Here is a 20,543-nt window from a genome sequence, read left to right as displayed (position 1 = left end):
ATCTGTTGTAAGGAGGGTCTGAACTCCCTAGGCATTTGCTTATTTGGCTATTTCTCCTTTGCTTATTAATATAGTTTGATTCCGTGTCCCTACCCAAATCTTATCTCGAATTGTAATCTCCACATGTCAAGAGAGGGACCTGGTGGGAGGTGATTGGATCATGGGGGCAGTTACTCTCCTACCAATGCTGTTCTCATAATAGTGAGGGAGTTCTCATGAGATCTAATGGTTTAAAAGTGGCAGTTTCCCCTGCACACACTCTCTCTCTCTCCTGCTGCCATGTAAGATGTGCCTTGCTTCCCCTTCACCTTCTGCCATGATTTTAAGTTTCTTGACGCCTCTTAGCCATGCATAAGTATGAGCCAATTAAACTGCTTTCTTTATAAATTACCCAGTCTCAGGTAGTATCCTAGCAGTGTGAGAATGAACTAATACACTTAAGAAGCTTAGTTTGGCTGGATATGAAATTCTTGGTTAAATATGTTTTTCTTTAAGAATGTTGAATATTGGCCCCCAATCTCTTCTGGCTTGTAGAGTTTCTGCTGAGAGGTCTACTGTTAGACATGATGGGGTTCTCTTTTAGATGACCTGCCCTTTCTCTCTAGCTGCCTTTAACATTCTTTCATTTCAAGTTTGGAAAAATCTAACAATTACATGACCTGAGGATGATCTTGAGTAGAATATTGTACAAGTTCTCTGTATTTCCTGAATTTGACTGTTGGCCTCTCTGGCAAGGTGAGGGGAGTTTTCAGGAGTGATATGCTAAAATGTGTTTTCCAAGTGGTTCGCTTTCTCCCCATCTCTTTCAGTGATGCCAGTGATTTATAGATTTGGCCTCCTTACATAATCCCATACTTCCTGGAGGTTCTGTTCATTCATTTTCATTCTTTTTAAAAAATTTTTGTCTGGCTGTCTTGTTTCAGAGAGTCAGTCTTCAAGTTCTGAGATTCTTTCCCCAGCTTGGTCTATTCCACTGTTAATACTTGCAATTGCATTGTGAAATTCTTGCAGTGTGCTTTTCAGCTCTATACGATCAGTTAGGTTTCTTTTTAATACTGGAAATTTTGCCTGTCAGCTCCTTTATCATTTTATCATGATTCTTAGTTTCCTTGGATTGTGTTTTGCTGTTGTCCTAAATCTCAATGATCTTCATTCCTATCTATACTCTGGATTCTATTTGTCATTTCAGCCAACTCAGCCTGTTTAAGAACCCTCATTGGAGAACTGGTGCTGTTGTTTGGAGGACATAAGACACTGGCCATTTGAGTTGCCAGAGTTCTTACATTGGTTATTTCTCATCTCTGTGTATGGGTGGTCCTTTAACTGCAGTGTAGATTCACTACAGTCAGAAGACTTTTTTTCCTGAATATTTTCATAGGCCTGAGGCTTTGTGCAGGGTCTTTATTTGTGGCTGACTTCTTATGTTTGGTTTTACAGGGTAGGTATGTTAGTGAGATATTTTTGGTATTGAAGCTGTGGGGTGTGACCCAGTAGGTGGTGCTTAGGTGCTTCATGAAGGTCTGTGGGTGATACAATTTGATGACATAAGATTCAAAACTGAGAGGCTTTAGGGAGGAGAGAAGGAAATGAGGGGTTTTGTGTAGTGGTCAGCAGGTAGGCTCTTTTCCAGTCATGTGACTCCCCTGTATTTCCTCATGATTGCAGCTTGGCTCTCTCTCAATGCTCTGAAAATGTGGACTCCTCTCCCACTTGAGTGCTGGCTATAGATTGCACCTTGGCACTCCTAGGCTGCCCACCACAGCTCTGGGGAGATCTCAGGGTTTATGTTTCCTCCCCAACTTGCAGGCAGCAAAGGGAAGGACCTTAGCAGTGGTTGTGACTGAGGGTCTTTTACTTGTCTCCTGGGATCTCCACCCCACAGAGATGCAGGTCAGCAATTGCTGAGTGTGATCGACCCAAGATGGGGGAACTGTGCTGTGGGTCCAAGCTGGGGGTTCCCTGCCTGGTGACAAGCAGCAGGGGTGGGCGGGACCCTTGGGAGATGGACTGGTCTCTTCTCCTTGGGTTACCTGCAGTGCATTGGGGGTGTGGCTGACACACTTAGGGTCTTTGCTGTTTAATTAGTCTAAAGGTAGTAGGGGTAGTACCACTACAGAGGCAGTGGCAAAGAGGCTTTTGGTTGCCTCTGGGGGCTCCAACCCCAAGAAATGCAGAGCCACTGTTATTGGGAATGTTCAACCAGTGAGGTGGGTGGCTGCCTTGCTGGTGTGAGTTGGAGGCTTCACTTGTTGGGGAGCAGGGGTTCAAGGGCTCACTGAGAGGAGACACTGGTCTCCTCTCCATGTGGTCACTGTGGTGTGCTATAAGCTTAGGTATAACCCTCGGGCCCTTTGTTTCTTCCCCAGACTGAGGACAGCAGGGTTAGAACTGCTGCTGTGGCAGTGGCAGAGGGACCATCATACGCCTCTGAGAGTTTTTTCCCCCAGGGAAACTCCAGGACACTACCTGTGGGTATGCTCAGCTGTGGGTGGGGTGACTGTTCTGTGGTCATGAACCAGAGGCCCTGCCTGGTAAGGAGTAGGGAGTGGGGGTTCCCAGGAAAGAGAAACTGAACTCCTTTCCATATGGTGGCTGTGGTGTGCTAAAGGTGCCAGCGTAGTGACTAGGACCTTTGTTCCTTCCCCAGCCTGAGGGCTGTTAGGGCAGTAGCACTGCAACTGCAGCGGCGAGGGTTTGTGGGTTCACTCTGGGATTTCCTCTTCGAAGAAATGCGGGGGTGCCTCTGATTGAAGTGGTCAGGCGGAAACAGGGTGGCTGTGCTGGAGTGCCAGGTTGGGCAACCCTACCCAGTGAGGAGAAGCGAGGCCTGGGACTTGTGTGGGGAACAGTCTGGCCACTTTTCTAAGGTGGGTGCTCTGTGCCGGGGGTCCGGACCAGTCCCTGGTACTCAGGGAGGACTTTTCAGAGGCTGGAGATAGTAAGGGCAAGGGCTGCAAGACAGCAAAGATCAGAACCCCCACCCTGTCATCCCCCCACCCCCCCCCGTCATCCCCCCACCCCCCCACACACCGGGAGTGCTGTCCCAGAGGGTTGTTGAGCGGCTACTGGCTCCATATCCCTGGCAGGCGGTGGGTGGAGGCCCAGGCCAGGAGGACTCACCCAGTGAGGAGAAGCAGGTTTGAAGACTTGGGTAAAAAAGCAGTCTGGCCACTTTTCCATAGGGCAGCCGTGTTGTGCTGGGGGTCCACTCCAGTCACTGACTGGTCACCTTGCACTGTCTAAAGCCTGAAGGCAACAAGCTGTGAAACAGCGAAAATGGCCGCCTACCCCTTCCTCTGAAAGCTCCCTCTCAGGGATGTGTAATGCTGCTACCAGTAGCTGGCTGGAGTTCCAAGCCAGTGGGTCTTAGCCTGTGGCCTCTGAAGTGCTATGGAAGTGTGGCCTGCAGATCTTCACTGCTCAGCTCCTAGGATTCAGCCCCTTTCATAGGAGTATGTATGGGGGTCTAACCTCCCACTTTGCTGGAGTAGCAGTTACTTGTGCCAGGAAGCCAGGATATCTAAGGCTCCCGGGGCTCTGTGTGCACCTGAGCTAAGACTCCCCATAGCTCTGTGTGTGAGACTGAAGGCCCTAGTGGAGTGGGTTCATGAGGGGATCTCCTGCCCCAAGAGTAGCAACGATCCCTGGGAGAAGCATTGGTCCGCAGTTGCTCATTCACTCACTACTTCCCTGGATGGGGAGGCTCCCCTGGCTCCATGTTGCTCCTGGGTGGGCGGCTGTCCTGCCTTGCTTTTCTCCGTTCTCCATGGGTCAAGTTGTTTTCTTGATGAATTCCAATGCGTGTATCTGAATGTTTCGGCTGAAAGTGCAGTATTTACTTGCCCCATCTATTCTCTCTGTGAGAGCAGTACACACTGCTGCTTCTAGTTGAATGTAAGAAAAATAAATACCCCTTTAATGTGTTTGCTAGAAGATAGAAAACACTGCAAAGAACAGAGTAGAATTCATATTCTTAAAAACAAATATGAAAACTTATTCTACTTTCCTTCTTTACAAATGAAAATAAGCATATTTATTGTCCTCAATGCACTTTTTTCTTTGAAATTATTATTCCTCAGAAATACCCTTGGGGTTAAGAATATCAGCTGTCACACAGAGCTAAATCCTTTTAATTGTGAATTTTTCCCCACAAAGTTGAATGAACTACATCTTGACAGGGCAGGCAAAGCATTAAAGTAAAATATTTTTTCCCTCATTTTCTTTTTCTTTTTCTTTCTTTTTTATTTTGAGATGGAGTTTCACTCTTGTTGCCCAAGCTGGAGTGCAATGGTATGATCTCAGCTCACTGCAACCTCCACCTCCCGGGTTCAAGTGATTCTCCTGCCTCAGCCTCCAGAGTAGCTGGGATTACAGGCACATGCCACCATGCCTGGCTAATTTTTTTATTTTTAGCAGAGATGGAATTTCACTACATTGGCCAAGCCGGTCTCATTACAGGTGTGAGCCACTGCGCCCAGCCCCCACTTTCTGAGGTGAGATAAAGGAAGAGTTAATCATTCATACTCCTTTTCTTGGGTTCAGCTGCTACTGTTACCTCGGATGGAGGACCAGGGATTTCTGGGACTTGAACTCTTATTATAGAAGGTCAAATTAGCCTTATGCTGAACAGCAGCAGCTACCTGGGCCTTTCTCCCCTGAATAAAAGTTCTGAAGATCTAAAATGAAAATATGAAAGGAAAGAAATTATCAAGTTCTGTCTACTAAATATCTCAGTGGATTTCCTTAAACACTAGAGCCTCAACTGGCAGATTTGTCTTAAGGCCTTTGTTTGGAGTGTTTTCCTACAAGTCTCAATGTCTAACAAAGGCAGGCGTTCCCTGTCAAGCTCTGCCAAATTCACCACGTGACCTAGGACCTGAAATGAACTTTCGTTTCTCCTATTCTCTCTCTTTCCGACCTTCCCTCCCTCCCAAGGCAATGCAGACAGGAACTCAATATATTTTGAGTTCTCCATAGGAAAAGAATTATTATTATTAAAACAATAAGCTATCAAGATAAATACCAATATATAATGCATATATATTCATCTATACATCAATATATACTAGCTTTCATATCTGTATTCTCTTTTTTCTTTCTCATCCAGAACTCAAGAAGACATGTCTGTATCCCTTTGTTTTTGAGACGAAGTTTCACTCTTGTTGCCCAGGCTGGAGCTCAATGGCATGATCTTGGCTCACTGCAACCTCCACCTCCCGAGTTCAAGCAATTCTCCTGCCTCAGCCTCCTGAGTAGCTGGGATTACAGGCACCTGCCACCATGTCTGGCTAATTTTTGTGTATTTAGTAGAGATGGGGTTTCACCATGTTGACCCGGCTGGTCTTGAACTTTTGACCTCAGGTGATCCACCTGCCTCGGCCTCCCAAACTGCTGGGATTACAGGCGTGAGCCACCGCACCCCGCCCAACATGTCTGTATTCTTAAGGCTGTGGAAGTGTCTTTACTATTTTGTTCTCTTAGGTGAGAATCCGGTCCTCACCCTACACTTTATTTCTCAGGTGACGAGACTGTGTGTGTGTGTGTCCATTCAGGGAAGCATGAGGGCATTTGAATTCAGCTGAGCAGATTTAGTCATCTAGGAGCTGCTCCGTTAAGTGTTTAACACAATAGTTAGCAAAACAAAACTAGCAGGAAATTAATCTGGAATTTCCCAGTAACTACATGTTTTAGATAAGTTTTTGAATTGAGTCCAAGATGATGTGATAGTGCATGTTCATAATTAACTAAGAAACTGGGAAAAGCTTTCTTAATCTAAAAACAAAGCCAAAAATCTTTCCATGCAAGGAAAGACAATCTTAATTGATTAACTCATTAATAGAGCAGGGAAAAGAAAACAAAAGCAAAAAAACTAACTTGAGACCTGCCTGAACTCATAATGTGTATTTGTTTTATTTCCAGTTGCTGCTTACCCTCATTAGCTGTGCAAGACCGAAGGATTTTGTGCTTTCTCTTGCCTGGCAATTGTTCAGTCCAAAATTTAGCGATGTTGTTTTTGTGTTATTATCAGGAGCAAGAGGATATGTGTATTGGTGACAGAAGAGGGGTGAGAGGGCAGGGATGAGATGAATCTGATTAACTTCAGGGTTTATTAGACTAAATCTTGTAGGCTTGAAGAATCTTGTAGGCTTGGAGAATCTAGAGTTCTCTGAGAAATGGTAAACAGACTTTATAAATCCTGGCTGTGTTGCTGCTATAATCTTGGCCTTCCCCTGACATAATCCCAAGAAATAGAAACAAATAGAAATAGAAATCTAATAGAAATAGAACTATTTCCCAAGAAATAGAAAGTAAAACTGACAAAACCAATGGAAAGAAATCAGTTTGGAAGCTGTTAATTTTCACGGGATCTGTGTTCAGTAACTGCCCTCTATCGGCTCCCCTGAATAGCACACTATAGAGGACGGAGAATCTGAAAGGCCTTTTTGCTGGTTTTCTTACGAACAGAGAGTTCATAAGCCAGGACCTTCTTCAGCCTCCAAGGTAAAGAAATTTGTGATCTCCAAGCTCCTTCTTGTATGTATTGTGAACGCCACTGTCAGAAGAGAAACACCAAAGCTACTCACCTGGAAATGTTGCAGTATGAAGGCCAGGTATTTGATGGAGACTTTGTTTAACTGTTAACTTTGTTAATGAATTTCTTTGCTAACTTCCCCTGCTTTATTTTCATGCCAAAAAACAGAGAGGTGCAGAGAACAGAACTCTGCACCACAGTCTAAAAGTGTTAGTTTCAGGCACAACACTGCTGTTTTTGAGCTGTGGGTCCTCAGACAAGCCATTTTAGCTTTCCGAGCCTCAGATTCCCACTTGCCTGCTTCTTCACCGCTTCCTGGGGTGATAAGAGAAGACCAAATGATATGTTTGTGAAGGTGCTTTGCCACTGGTGTGTACCCTATGCAGACATGAAGCAATATTGGTAGTACTTTATAAAAGTAAGACATCATTTTCTCATTCACAGGACTGAGGATTAGAAAGAATAATGCTGAGTTTCGGGCTGCCTCTGCTTTTGAGGACTTAGGAGGCATTCTGACCTAAAGAGAGTAGGTTCTGGGGTTAAACATAAATGTAAACACCATGAGTATGACCTTTGCAGATCATTTGTCTGCCCTGTGCTTCTATTATGCTATCTGTCTGCAAAGTAAAGAACTTCTTTACAAAATGCCTCACACAAGTGTGAATACAACAAATAATTTCCATCTCTAAAGTGCTTCATAGAAAACAGAATTATAAGATGCACTCACTATCCAAGAATAAATGATACCAGGAAAGGGCAAAAGTTAATTCATCCTCTTACAATAAAGAGCACATTTCAAGGTAAATAATAAAAATAATTATCTTAAAGTTAACAAAATGTATATGGTTATTTGCAACTATGCATTAATTCTTAGTCTGAAGAATGTTGAGGAGTTGATTTGGCATGAAGAGGACACATTTTCTTGGACAAAATTATAGGATGACACAGTGCGACTTTGTTCAGCTCATACAACCTTTGTGTAACACCATCAAAGGGGATCATTTTACCAAAAACTTTTTTTTAATCAACGGTTTTTATCAGTTTTCCAAAGGGATTTAAACAATTCTTTGACATTTAAGCTGGTACATTTTGGAAGTATCTCTGGTATCATCATCTTTACCCATTACTCTTCTTTAGTGTTAATTTATATGATTCCTTGTCTATTTTTTCTTCTTCAGTTTTCACCTAGTCATTGACACGTGACTATACTTGACATTGGAGCAGTTCTGCAACATTATTTTCATCAATTTCATGAAATTCTGCATCTTTTGCAAGAATTACAACTCCACTTTACCATCTGTCTGACTTGTGTTGTCAGATGTTTACAATATTCTATAAGTAGTAAGAGTTAGGCTGAAAAAGTTTTGACATATGATCAGGGATAGTCATTCAAGCTAAGCAGAGACGGTTGTTTGAAACGGGAAAAATTTTATGGGTATTCAGTTCATCAGTGAATACTTTCATTTAATGGCAAATATTCCTGTATAATCATATTCTAGAGGAATTTGAGTAATGAAAACTCAGATAAGGAGTCTCTGGGCCAGGCACCGTGACTCACACCGGTAATCCCAGCACTTTGGGAGGCCGAGGCGGGCAGATCACAAGGTCAGGAGATGGAGACCATCCTGGCTAACAAGGTGAAACCCTGTCTCTACTAAAAATACAAAAAATTAGTCGGTCGTGGTGGTGGGCACCTGTAGTCCCAGTTACTCAGGAGGCTGAGGCAGAAGAATGGTGTGAACCTGGGAGGCAGAGCTTGCAGTGAGCAGAGATCACGCCACTGCACTCTAGCCTGGGCGACAGAGCGAGACTCCATCTCAAAAAATAAATAAATAAAATAAAATAAAAATAAAAATAAAAAAGGAGTCTCTGAGAATGACTTTTTTTTTATCCAAAAATTCCTTTTTGCATTTTTGGTTAAGTTGTAGTGGATTTAGGCTGAACCACATTCACTCTCATAAAAGACCTGCATTTACTTGTCAGTTCCCAACCTGGGTGAAGGGGTGCTAACTTTGCCCAATAAGATCAATTTCATTAGCATGGTGTTCTAAATCAATGTCTCTTAAACTCCAGGCTGTGCTATTCTCTTTATTAATATTCTGCAGACATATGTAAAATAAAGCTATATTTTAGTAGTTTGATGTCAAACAAAATTAAAAGTGATGATTCATTGAATTCATTATTTCTACCAGTAAAGAGAACAGTTAATTTTTTGTTATGTAAAAAGCCAGTAGTTTAATTAAAAGACATCACTAAGAGTGAAAGACTAGGGGTCAGGCGCGGCGGCTCACGCCTGTAATTCCAGCACTCTGGGGGCCGAGGCGGGCGGATCACGAGGTCAGGAGATTGAGACCATCCTGGCTAATATGGTGAAACCCCGTCTCTACTAAAAAACACAAAAAATTAGCCGGGTGTGGTGGCAGGCGCCTGTAGTCCCAGCTACTCGGGAGGCTGAGGCAGGAGAAAGAGGTGAACCCAGGAGGTGGAGCTTGCAGTGAGCCGAGATCGTGGCACTGCACTCCAGCCTGGGTGACAGACTGAGACTGCCTCTCAAAAAAAAAAAAAAAAAAAAAAGAGTGAAAGACTGGGAAGAGATATTTACAATAGATATATCCAATGAAAGGCTTGTATCCAGATTTCTGCCTAATTTTTGAAAAGAAAGGCTGGACATGGTGGCTCACAATAGTAATCTCAGCAATTTGGGAGGCCGAGGTGGGAGGATCACTTGAGCCCGGGAGTTTGAGACCTACCTGCATAAAATAGTGAAACCTGTCTTTACAAAAATACAAAAATTAGCCTTGCATGGTGGTGCACACTTGTAATCCCAGCCACTTGGGAGGCCGGGGTGGGAGGATCACTTGAGCTCAGGAGGTAAGTGCACATCACTGAGCTCAGGAGGTCACCTGATCTCAGCTCACTGCACTCCATCCTGGGCAACAGAATGAGACTCTGAAACAAACAAACAAACAGAACAACACTTTAACAGGCACTTTACTGTATCCAAAAAGGGTATACAAATGAACAATAGACATATTACCATCATTATTAGTCATAAAGGAAATCAAATTACAACCTCAGTGAGATACTGCTATACCTGTGGCAGACAACTAAAATTAAAAGGACTGACAATGCACGTGCTGGTAAATATGTCGAGTAACTGGAACTCTCACAAATTGCCGGTGAGACTATAAATTGTAAAACCACTTTGGAATACTGCTTGACAATAACTATTAGGTTGGTGCAAAAGTAATTGCCATTACTTTTTTATTTTTATTTTTTGAGATGGAGTCTCCCTCTGTTGCCCAGGCTGGAGTGCAGTGGTGTGACCTCAGCTCACAGAAAGATCCGCCTCCCAGGTTCACGCCATTCTCCTGCCTTAGACTCCCGAGTAGCTGGGACTACAGGTGCCCACCACCACAACCGGCTAATTTTTTGTATTTTTAGTGGAGATGGGGTTTCACCATGTTAGCCAGGGTGGTCTTGATCTCCTGACCTTGTGATCCACCCACCTCAGCCTCCCAAACTGTTGAGATTACCCACATGAACCACCGCACCCGGCCACCATTACTTTCAATGGCACAACCTGTAATTACTTTTGCACCAACCTAATACTAAAGCTAAATGTATGTATACGTTATCATCCAACAATTCTACTTTTCAGTATATACCCAAGAGAAATAAGTGCTTATGTACACCCAAAAGGCAGGTACAAGAATGTTCATGGCTTCTTTTTTTTAACAAAAGCCAAACTAGAAACAACTCAATACCCTAGAATGGATGAATACATTGTATTATTTTCATACAGTGGAAAACTACATAGAAGTGAAAATGAACAAACTACTGAGATATGTACCAATGTGGCTTTTAAAAAAAACAGACACCAGAAATATATAATGTATGCCTTATAAGAAGTTCAAAGCAGACAAAATTAGTCAGTGGTGATAGAGAGAAAATCAACAATCATGCTAGATGGGGATGGCATTGGCTGGGAGGGGACACAAGTGAGCCTTCTGGGGTGCTAGAAATATTTTGTTTCTTGATCTGCATGGTGGTTACATGGGTGTATATAAACATTCACTGAGCTGTACTCTGAAGATTTGTACATTTTTAATGTAAAATATATCTACTTGCTATATCATTATATATAATCATATGTAAATATGATTGTATAATTTTTTAACTTTCAAGTTCAAGGGTACAAGTGCAGGTTTGTTACATAGGTAAACTCTGTTGTACAGAGTATTTCATCACCCAGATTTTAAGCCTAGTATGCATTAGTTATTTTTCCTGATCCTCTCCCTCCTCCCATCCTCCACCCTCCAAAAGGTGCCAGTGTGTATTGTTCCCCTCTATGTGTCCATGTATTCTCATCATTTAGCTCCCACTTATGAGTGAGAACGTATGGTATTTGGTTTTCTGTTCCTGCATTAGTTTGCTAAGGATTATGGGCCCTGCATGCATTAGGTATTAAGCCCCACATGCATTAGGTGTTTGTCCTAATGCTCTCCCTCCCCTTGCCCCCACTCCCCAGCAAGCCCCATTTGTGATATTCCCCTCCCTGTGTCCATGTGTTCTCATTGTTCAATGCCCACTTATGAGTGAGAACATGTAATATTTGGTTTTCTGTTTCTGTGTTAGTTTGTTAAAGATAATGACCTCCAGCTCCATCCACGTCCCCAGGCATGAGCCACCACACCCGACTGATCTTGTTCTTTTTTATGGGTGTGTAGTATTCCATGGTGTATATGTACCACTTTTTCTTTATCCATTCTATCACTGATGGGCATTTGGGTTGATTCTATCTCTTTGGTATTGTGAATAGTGCTTCAGTGAACATGTATGTGCATGTGTTTTTATAATAGAATTATTTCTATTTCTTTGGGTATATACCCAGTAACGGGGTTGCTGAGTTGAATGGTATTTCTGTTTTTAGGTCTTTGAAGAATTGCCACACTGTCTTCCATAATGGCTGAACTAATTCACACTCCCACCAACAGTGTACAAGCATTTCTTTTTCTCCACAACCTTGCCAGCATCTGCTATCTTTTTTTTTTTTTTTTTTTTTTTTTAAATGGAGTCTCACTCCATTGCCCAGGCTGGAGTGCAGTGGTGCCATCTAGGCTCACTGCAAGCTCCTCCTTCCGGGTTCACACCATTCTCCTGCCTCAGCCTCCCGAGTAGCTGGGACTACAGGCACCCACCACCACGCCTGGCTAATTTTTTGTATTTTTTGTATTTTTTAGTGGAGACAAGGTTTCACCGTGTTAGCCAGGATGGTCTCGATCTCCTGACCTTGTGATCTGCCCATGTCAGCCTCCCCAAGTGCTGGGATTACAGGCGTGAGCCACCGTGCCTGGCCAGCATCTGCTATCTTTTGATGTTTTAGTAACAGCCATTCTGACTAGTGTTAGATGGTATCCGACTATGTAAATTTGTATAATATATAAATGTATAATACAAATAACATCTTCTTAAATATAGTAAAGTGGGAAAAATTAGCAGTGATGGAAAATTCTGTTGCTGAGAAACATAACTTCAAATGTAAACATTTTAAATTCTTTTTTAATCACAAAATCAAAATATTTATTTTGTTCTTTTTCATATGACACTGTTAAAACATTCCTGCTACAGCAATACTGCTCTCCAGAAGCTTACAATCTGAAACAGTCAACATTAATTGTAGACCCCAGTAATTAAGGCATTATATCAAATGCACTTTTCTGGGGTTTTTTTTTTTGAGATGGAGTTTTGCTCTTGTCGCCCAGGATGGAGTGCAGTGGTGCCATCTTGGCTCCCTGCAACCTCCACCTGCCAGGTTCAAGCTGTTCTCCTGCCTCAGCCTCCAGAATAGCTGGGATTACAGGCATGCGCCACCACACCCGGCTAATTATTGTGTTTTTAGTAGAGGCGGGGTTTTACCAGGCTGGTCTCAAACTCCCGACCTCAGGTGATCCACCCCCACTCAGCATCCCAAAGTGTGTGAGCCACTGCGCCAGGCCCAGACTTTGTATCTTTTGAAGGAGTAGCTGGAGAGGGCAGGATCAAAATTGAATGACATGAAAGTGTACTCCCCTCCACCTGCTCCTTATAAGGAACCCCTTATGACTAGCACCCAAGACCAGTACCCACAGCCTAAAAGGGAATTTCAGACAACCCTACCAGAGAAGTAGTGAAGAAACTTTGATTTTTAATCTCCTAGTGGATACAGTAAGGATTCCATTTGTGGGCAATGGGGATGCTGGGAGTTCCTCCATCACAGACTAGAGACAGCACCTAAGATTCTGTAAGTTTGGGAAGGGTACCAGCCTTATAGAAATTCCAGTGGGACAACTGCCTCTTGAAGCATGCTTAAAGTCTCTAACAGATTTATAGATGCCAACTTCTGGTTGGTATTTATATCCACAGCATACCACTGTCCAATGCATCAGGAGGCCTACGGAGATTTAATACAGTAGACGTAAGATCCAAAACACTGAAAGAAAAGGGAAAGGACAGCAGAGTAAGGAAGCTAAAGAAATGGTGATGCAATCCTCTAATAGATGTGAATGGGGAGGGAGGAAAAGAGAAGTTTACATCCAAAACGAACAAAGAAGTCACGCATTAAATTCCAAATGAACAGGCATACGGAAATGAAAAGTTAATGAAATCATTGTATTATCACAGTCCAAGGGCTCAAGATGGAATTTAAGCTTTTTCTCCTTCACTGGCTTCATCTTTTGGCAGCCAGTCTTGGAATCTCTGAAATTCACATTTTTCAGGAGATTATCTCTATCCTGAATACCTGCAGACCTAACCTAAACTGCTATTTATTTATTTCTGTGAATTTCAAAGTCATAGCATTTAGTCTTAACTGGCCTTGAATTTTCTTCTTCTTCTTCTTTTTTTTTTTTTTTTTCTGAGACAGGGTCTTGCTCTATCACCCGAGCTGAGTGCAATGGCGCAATCATGGCTCACTGCAGCCTCAACCTCCTGGACTAAAGCAATCCTCCTGCCTCAGCCTCCCAAGTAGCCAGGACTACAGGTGTGCAGCACCAGACCCAGCTAATTTTTGATTTTTTATAGAGACGGGATCTCACTATGTTGCCCAGGCTGGTCTCAAACTTTTGGACACAAGCCATCCTCCCACCTTGGCTCCCAAAGTGTTGGGATTACAGGCGTGAGCCATTGTGTCTAGCTGGCCTTACTGATAAGGTTCTGTTGCTGGGAGGGTATTCTATAGCAGTTCATGCTGAGATTTCTAGAGAACACCAGTGTCACTACTAACTATTGATTTCTATTTATTTCTTATGGTTTTATGATTCCTTGGCTTGAGACAACAGGCTGTATTATATCTTTGTGTTGGACTTTGTCAGTACCTGTCATTCACTCTGCTCATGTTAAGTATCATCATTGCAAGGTGATGGAATGAGAGAAAAGCACAAAGCTCTAAATGTTGGTTCTTGGATTTTAACCTCAATCTAGTAGGCTCATAACCCTCTCTTGGTTCAAAGCCATACAAGTACCCATTCCTTGCTCTCCAATATTTAACTGGCACCCATGGAGAAAGTACAAAGGCCAACAGGATAGCTGTGTTTTATTTCCTCTGCCCTGAGGCACAACTGGATCTAGCACCAAGGAGGGCAGGATTTAACAGACCAGCACAAGACGAATCAATTTAAAGAGGTAGTTTGAACTGGGAATAAGGCTTCAGTGTAGACTACAACTGAACAGAATAAAAATCCAATGTGGTTCTTCATTGAGAATAGGGGTTTTGGCCACTTGTAAAGTAATTAAACCCTCACTAATAACAAAGATGCTTACATGGAGGATGAGGATCTGCTTGGTATGAACACAGTTGTTGGAGCCTGAGGAAAATCTGGCCATCAGCAAACCACACCCTGAGTCTTTCCAAAGAGAGAACTGGGCTTTTGCCCTTCTGGCCCGTGACTGGTAGATTTACACTGCAGATCAAAGGTCTCTCTCAACAATCAAACTACTTCCAAGAAGTCATAGACCTTTAAAAATAAGGACTAGTGACTTCATACAGGCTAGTAAAAATACTTTGGCTATAGCCCTTCATGCATGTGTGCTTGGGTACACACACACAGGTGGAGCTCAATAAATGTGGAATGATTAGGTATTGATCAACAGTATTTACTATGTGAGTTAAGTCCAGACATACCATCTACCAATCAGCAATTCAAATTTCCATGACCAATACCAGGCAGCCAATCCACCAGCTCATATTTTCTTAGTTGAAAGCAGAGATTCTCAAAGTGTGGTCCCTTGTGGCATCAGCAGGAGCTCAGAAGTGCCACTTTGGGGGCTTTTGCATTGAGGCCAAGCCATTAGTATTTTAACAAGCCCTACAGGTGATGTTGATGCACTCTAAAGCTTGAAAATCACTGTTTCAGAGGCAGACATGCGAAAACAATAGTGGGAAAAATAATTCAAATTCTTTTGCTTCACTTCAGCTGGGACAAACCAAGGTATCAAGTCAAAGTAAACTGCGAATGGTATTATTTAAAAATATCTATTTCTTTTTCCTTTTTTTTTTTTTTTTTTGAGATGAAGTCTCGCTCTGTCACCAGGCTGGAGTGCAGTGGTGCGATCTCGGCTCACTGCAATCTCCGCTTCCCGGGTTCAAGCAATTCTCCTGCCTCAAGAGAGTAGCTGGGATTACAGGCACGCGCCACCATGCCTGGCTAATTTTTGTGTTTTTAGTAGAGGCAGGGTTTCATCATGTTAGTCAGACTGGTCTCAGTCTCGTGACCTCGTGATCTGCCCACCTCGGCCTCCCAAAGTGCTGGGATTACAGGCCGAGCCGCCGCACTAGGCCTAATAATATCTATTTCTATTTTCTCAAACTGATTGTCATTTTTTGATTGGCAAGTTCATGCTAATCAAAGTGTTAAGTGGGAATGCAAGTCGATGAGTCAGCCATCCAAGAATACACTGCAAGCTCTAAGCCTGTGTTTAGTTTCAAACCACCCCTCTGCATGCTACAAAGATTTTGGTATCATGCATCACATCAAGAGAAAGGCACAATGTATTTCCCACTCATTGAATCCAAAAGCTGTACCTTCTAATTTTTTTTTTTTTTTTTTTTGAGACGGAGTTTCACTCTTGTCGCCCAGGCTGGAGTGCAGTGGCACCATCTTGGCTCACTGCAACGTCCGTCTCCTAGGTTCAAGTGATCCTCCTGCCTCAGTCTTCTGAATAGCTGGGATTACAGGTGCCCACCACCACGCCCAGCTAATTTTTGTATTTTTAGTAGAGATGGGTTTTCACCATGTTGGCCAGGCTAGTCTCGAACTCCTGTCCTCAGGTGATCGAGCCTGCCTTGGGCCCCCAGAGTGCTGAGATTACAGGCGTGGTCCACTGCGTCCGGCCCTGGACCTTATTTTCTAATGTTAAGTTTGAGTTCTGGGTTTAGTTGGGCAAGAATTTCCTTCAGCTGCCATCAATCCTGGCTGAAGTTAACCCCTTTCAATCACTGACCCAGGGGGAAAAACACCAAATTTACTTACTATCTGTTAAACATTCAAAAAGGAAGCAGATGATCAAGTCAATGAACAAAAAGCTGCATGGATTAGACAAGAACATATAACTTGGCTGTAAGATGATGGAGAAGGAAAAGACATCTCATGCGGGCTTCTCCTTCAGAGAAATGGGAATCTCAGCTTATTAGCAAAAACAATTTGGGAGCTTACTACTTTAGCTCAGAGACTATAAACTAAACCTCTATTGAGCAGGTGTGTGGTGTGTGTGTGTGTGTGTGTGTGTGTGTGCACAAAGAGGAGGAAGAAGGGATGATTGGAGCAGGAATCATGTCTTCAAGTGTTGAACAGCTTCCCAATGCAATCAATAAGGCCACACCATAGAGTCTGACATCAATGGCAATGCTCTGTGATGTCTACTACCACTGCCTTCTTGCAGCTGAAGAGGAAATATCCTGTACCAGCCCCTACTGTTACTGCAAGGCAGAGGTACCCGTTGTAGGTCGTGAAGATGAGCATGAGGAAGTAGCTTATGACCACCTGGATGATGTGCAGCACTGTTTGTAGGAGGTGAGGAAAGCTCAGCATCTGCTGCCTAACAGTTTTGTGTGTCTCCATAAGGATGGTTCCATTTGGTCCTGGGACAGGCATGGCATTGTAGCAAATGCTGACTTGTGACTTACACAGCAGGCCAGGCTGTCTCGGGCTATCTTGAGTCCTTCATAGAACATTGCTAGTAAAAACACTGCCATAAAAACTCCAGCCATTTCTCCAGCTGTATTGATCACCAAACCAGAAAACAGTAATTCTACATTCTTAAAGCCAAAGTAGAAGGTTATAGGCATCATCATCTTCATGTTGCTGTCTCCTCCATCATGGGAGTGTGAGGCTGAAGTGGTTGGGTGATGGTAAGAAGGCTGCATGGTACTATTGGAGCCCATATAGCTCATCCCCATATGATGGGAATGATTCATTTTTTCCAGGAAAAGTTGAGAGTCAGCAGAAGATTCTTCCCAGGTTGAGTCCAGCCACTGGCGCCTCTCTCTCCAAATCTTAGGCTGTCACCCCCTCCCGACTCCTCAAATGGCCCCTCCACTTCTACCCAGCTCAACGTGTCCATGACCGCCACTGAGGCTGAGGATTTCCCACCCCCAACATTCATAATTCTTAATAGTGTAGCATATTTATAAAGATTGGAAAGACATTTAATAAAATGTTAATGATAACATTGTGGGTTGTTTTATTGCCTTTATGCTGTTCAATATTTTTTCAGTTTTCTATGATGAACATGTCTTAATTTATAAACTGAAAAAAAAAATACATGAACGTTTTAAGGCATCTGCTAAAATATTAACTAAAAATAGTATCCCATTTTAAATTCAATTACTGATTCATAATGTTAATATTAAATATTTTTTCTTTTGTGTACCTTTTTAAATAAAAGAGAATTAAAAATTATCTTTTTGGATTAATAATACTTGGATAATATTCACAAAAGTATGTATTTTTTCTTTTATTAAAACCATATGCAAGATCATAGCATTCTTGCTTTATTTTAGAGCAGTTTAGCCTGTGTTAAGCATTTCAGCTTAAGTCTGGCTGCTTGAGTTTATAGACTTAGCTCTGCTACTTCCCAGCCCGTAACTGTAGAAAACGACTTCCCCTCTCTAATTTTTAGTTTCCTTTGAATTGGAATCTTAATAGCATCTATATTAAAAAGCTCATAAAAAAGCAATTTTATCATCATTGCCATTATATATGATTAACTTGTTTTTTATTTATGTCTCTGTGGGTCTAGCAATATTATTTAAAAAGAATTTTGAAAGCTGTTTTACATTAAAAATTATTTATGTTCTGAGCTCTGAAAAGTTAAATAGCATAGCTCTAACCAACTCCTCTACCACCCAACATTGAAAATCAGTAATAATCTACATTATCTAATCATTATAATAACTTCACGAAGTCGGCAGAGTAGTATTTTCATTTTACATGTATGGACACTGAGGCCCAGAGAGGTGAAAGAAGCCTCAGAAGACACAGAGGATGCCAGAATAGAGCAGAGAGCTTCTGACTTGCAGACCACACTGGCCACAGTGTGCACAGGCAATTGCTTTCCAGTTGAGTTTAACGTTTAATTTCAATATGGCCTCTCTGGTTTCTCCTCTGATCTGTGCTGCGTCCATAATTCTATCCCAATCTCCCACACTCTTCCCAACAACAAAGCTGTGCTGTACCGTGAACTTTCCCACCAACAGACTTATGCTTATATTGGTGCTTTGCCAGAAGTGACTACCATCCTTCAAGGCTAAAATCACCTTCTTCATCTTTCATAAAATATTTCCTAATTTACTTCATTTGGTGCTCTGTTTAATTTTACCCTGTTTTAAATCCTGATAATTCTTTGTTTTTCCCCTTACTCAGCACTTATACTGCTCTGTTTTGTATTTCAGTTATTTGGGTATTTGCCTTCTCTCAACACTTCTGCTATTTATCTTAAAACCCCTTAAACTACCCAGCATAAAAATGACTTAAAATGGGAGATGCCTAATGGACATGTATTGAATGAATGAATGAGTTAATGATGCAGCAGGTAAATAAGTACATTTTTAAGATATTTATTTATGAAACAAGCTTGGAGGCACACATCCTAATGTATAGGAATAACTCCCTTTGCCTGAATATCTTAATGTAGCAAGTGACTTACAGATTCTATCTGCATTTCATTCATGACAATCTTTTCAGGTTTTAAAAATAGGAGTCTTGGGCTGGGCGCGATGGCTTATGCCCATAATTCCAGCACTTTGGGAGGCCAAGGTATGTAAATCACGAGGTCAGGAGTTTGAGACCGGCCTGGCCAATATGGTAAAACCCTGTCTCTACTAAAAATACAAAAATTAACTGGGCATGGTGGCATGCAGGCCTGTAGTCCCAGCTGCGCGGGAGACTGAAGCAGGAGAATCGCCTGAACCTGGAAGGCAGAGGTTGCAGTAAGCCGAGATCACACCACTGCACTCCAGCCTGGGTGACAAAGCAAGATTCCGTCTCAAAAAAAAAAAAAAAAAAAAAAAAAGGCGGCGGGAAGTCTTGTTCAATTGTCCTTGAGTCTGATCTCATTAATATACTGAAAATGAATTCGCTCTCCTTTTCTGGCACATTAACTCCTACAGACCACAGTGATGAGGCACTCAGAGAGAATTTTCTGAATACCAAACAGATCAGAGAGTGAGGGCTGGAACCCATTGTTGACAGATACGCAGCCAATCTTTTCCTGGTGAGTCACGGTGTTCCTGCCCAGGGCAACATCATATTCAGCTGATTTGTTTCACAGACTGCTCAGTATGGTTAGACAGACTGGTTGACAATGCTGTCTTACATATGGCATAGTGGATGATGTAATATTATGTAAAGCAAAATGTGATTCTAGAAATTGGGAGAAATATGCATTTCAAGTTTTAATGCTCTTCATCATTTCTTAAGACATGGGTTTTATGTGGTTTTAGATAAATCTAAGTGGTTTGTGCAGTATATCTTATCTGTTAAGAAGTCTTGAGCTTCTTGAATCTGTAAACTAAAGGTGTAAAAATAAATTCGGATTTTCGAACCAAAGAACCTGTGCCTTTGAAAAATAATTTGGGAAGGGGAGAAAATGGTGAGAGGTAGGTCAAACGATACAAACTTATGTAGTATTAATAAGTCTAAAGATCTAGTATATAGTAGAAGGATTATAGTTAATAGTATCATATTATTAACCATATTGTATATTGAAAATTTGCTGAGAGAGCTGATATCAGATACTCCTATGACAAAAAAGTAACTATGAAAAGTGAAGGATATGTTAATTTTCTTACTTACAGCAATTATTTCACTATGCACTATGCACGTGTGTAACAAAGCATTATGTTGTATATACTAAATATATACAATACAAATAAATAAATAATTTGAAAAATAAATTTTATGTTTACAATATTTTAATTTAAAAAATTAGAAGGCCTGGCTGGGCATGGTGGCTCACATCTGTAATCCCAGCACTGTGGGAGGCCGAGGTGGGTGGATCACCTGAAGTCAGGAGTTCGGGACCAGCCTGGCCAACGTGGTGAAATCCCATCTCTACTAAAAATGCAAAATTAGCTGAGTGTGGTGGCGCATGCGTGTAATCCCAGAAACTTGGAAGGCTGAGGCAGAAAATTGTTTGAACCCAGCAGGCAGAGGTTGCAGTGAGCCAAGATCACTCTACTGCACTTCAGCCTGGGCAACAAGAGTGAAACTCTCTCAGAAAAAAAAAAAAAAGTAGAAGGCCTTAGCTTTTTTGGATGATATAAGCTACTTTCTATTGTCTGAAATTCTTCGTAACCCCAATGTAAATGAAAGTTAACTTTGCCAAAAAGGAAGTGCAGTGGGAATTTCCAGAACATTACCAGCAATGAATGTGTCAGAGGTTTGGAGATGAGCCAGATGAAACTAAATTAACAGCTGGGTGATCTCAGAATATTTGATGAAAAGAGTTTTTAACAGGATCTCCCACACATCCC

The 20,543-nt window shown here is 42.1% G+C and overlaps 2 long non-coding RNA genes and 1 pseudogene across 3 annotated transcripts in view; 1 reads left to right on the top strand and 2 right to left on the bottom strand.

Annotated features, from left to right (window-relative positions):
* Nucleotides 1–5,709, bottom strand: part of LOC119620713 (uncharacterized) — a 37,849-nt gene extending 32,140 nt beyond the window's left edge. The window contains exons 1-2 of the long non-coding RNA XR_005237265.1: nucleotides 5,501–5,709; nucleotides 4,556–4,676 (exon numbers count right to left, since the gene is read on the bottom strand). This is a non-coding gene — a long non-coding RNA (uncharacterized lncRNA). The remainder of the gene's footprint in view (nucleotides 1–4,555; nucleotides 4,677–5,500) is intronic.
* Nucleotides 1–17,475, top strand: part of LOC140713468 (uncharacterized) — a 31,963-nt gene extending 14,488 nt beyond the window's left edge. The window contains exons 2-4 of one of the 2 annotated variants that reach the window (XR_012095552.1): nucleotides 5,108–5,481; nucleotides 6,466–6,611; nucleotides 16,995–17,475. This is a non-coding gene — a long non-coding RNA (uncharacterized lncRNA). Of the gene's footprint in view, nucleotides 1–5,107; nucleotides 6,612–16,994 lie in introns of both variants that reach the window. The other variant, XR_012095551.1, reaches the window with a different exon arrangement.
* Nucleotides 14,017–17,024, bottom strand: LOC103221243 (high affinity copper uptake protein 1 pseudogene; annotated as a pseudogene).
* Nucleotides 17,476–20,543: the final 3,068 nt, after the last annotated feature.

Source organism: Chlorocebus sabaeus, chromosome 15 (genome assembly GCF_047675955.1).
Source record: "Chlorocebus sabaeus isolate Y175 chromosome 15, mChlSab1.0.hap1, whole genome shotgun sequence".
Lineage (NCBI taxonomy): Eukaryota > Metazoa > Chordata > Mammalia > Primates > Cercopithecidae > Chlorocebus > Chlorocebus sabaeus.
Note: the sequence above shows the minus strand (reverse complement) of the source record. Positions and strands in the feature narration are given on the sequence as shown.